Below are 1937 nucleotides of genomic sequence, written 5' to 3' on the forward strand. Positions count from 1 at the left end.
GGAATATGCTTTGTTGTCCTGGAATAATCTACTTTCTTAGAATGCGTGAGATTTTAGGCTCAAATTTCCAAACAGACCAAGTGGAAAAATGTGTTGCTTTTGTTGTTACTGTTTTCATCCAGGTCCTTTGTCCCTTCTTCTTACTAATTCAGAAGTGAAAACCCAAAAGCCCTTTTCTGTGCCCACCAGTAAGTAAGGGAGGTATTTACCTGGAGACTCGGCCTTTGCCAGGGACGCAGAGGGTATGAACTAACCACTAAGTGCCTGTGACCCAGGCTCCTAACCAGTTAGGTGGTGGCTGTCCAAACAAGATGCAGCAGGAGAGCCTTTGAGAGGCTTTTCTCCACTAGGGCTCCTGGAGGAGGAAAGTCAGGGACAAGAGAGAGGACCAGAGGGTCCCTTGTGCTTGTTTCCCAGCAGGATCAGCACAGGACAATGTGAGTTTTGGATACTGAAGGCTGCCAGAGCATTTTCTGCCCAGAGCAGCACCACATGATTTCCAAGTTCCCTTCTGACTGCGAGAGCCTCTGGCTCCACAACACTCACCTGAATGAATCAACCTACTTAGCCATCGAGTTCAACTTCTAACAAGCAACTCAAAGCTCTTCCATCTTCTGGCAACCCTAAAACAGAACTTTCCCCTGGATATTTGGAAAGTTCATCTATGAAATAACAATGGGCTTGTCGGAGATGCCTAGTGTCCTTCAGTGCCAGGACACACTGAGAATTTCATTTTTACACCAGAGAATTCCATATACTTGGAGTTTTATGTAATTTAGCATTATATTGGACTGCTCTTTTCATAAATGAGGTTTACCTGCTAAGTACTATGCTCAGCACTGTATTTAATACTCACATCAACCCTCTGAGACAGGCACTAATAACCCCACTTTACAGATAAGGCAGCTTAGACTGAGAGAACAGCCAGTAGGGGCAGAACCAAGAGTTAAATCCAACATTTTTCTCCAGAGAGCCACCTGCCTTTGTGGGGAAATGCCTTTTCTTGGCGAGGTTACTAGAAGCTCACTGAGGACAGGACTTGCCTTTCACCAAATCCAGTGAAATTAGGAGCTCTGGGTTTGATCCCTGCCTCCACCTCTCACCAACTTTGTGAACTTGAACTACTACATGACCTCTCCAAGCAGGGTAGCCGCGTAATCTAGAGTCCAGATCAGGACACATCTGAGACTGAAAGGGAGAATTAATCAGCCAGGACACTGGGATGACAGACAAATCAGGGCTGTCCTAAGGAAATGGCGACATGTGTTCCCTCAGAGCCTCACACACTCATTTGCAAAATACTGCAAAATAGGGAGGTTGGATGAAACATCAAGGTCACCTCCAGGACTGAAAACTTGGATTCTCTAAGTACAGTATAAGGGGGCAAATATATTCATTTGGACAGGTAAGCAGGAACACAAAATGGTGAATATTGGGGATCCAATGAGTGCACAACAAGGAAGTGATATAAGAGGAGTGCATTTGTTTAAATTCTGAAAAACACTACAAAACACATAAAAGAAAAGCCGTCTCTAATCTCACTGACTATAGCCCTCTTGGTGCATTTTTCTTCCTTGATTTGTACCTATGTTTCAACAACGTAACTATATATAAACATGTATTTTTTTTTTCATCAAAAAGTGGTGACACTGGGGCTTCCCTGGTGGCGCAGTGGTTGAGAATCTGCCTGCTAATGCAGGGGACACGGGTTCAAGCCCTGGTCTGGGAGGACCCCACATGCCACGGAGCAACTCGGCCGTGAGCCACAACTACTGAGCCTGCGTATCTGGAGCCTGTGCTCTGCGACAAGAGAGGCTGCGATAGTGAGAGGCCCGCGCACCGCAATGAAGAGTGGCCCCCGCTTGCCACAGCTAGAGAAAGCCCTCGCACAGAAACGAAGACCCAACACAGCAAAAATAAATAAATTAATTAATAAG

This window comes from Physeter macrocephalus, chromosome 12 (genome assembly GCF_002837175.3).
Source record: "Physeter macrocephalus isolate SW-GA chromosome 12, ASM283717v5, whole genome shotgun sequence".
Classification (NCBI taxonomy): domain Eukaryota; kingdom Metazoa; phylum Chordata; class Mammalia; order Artiodactyla; family Physeteridae; genus Physeter; species Physeter macrocephalus.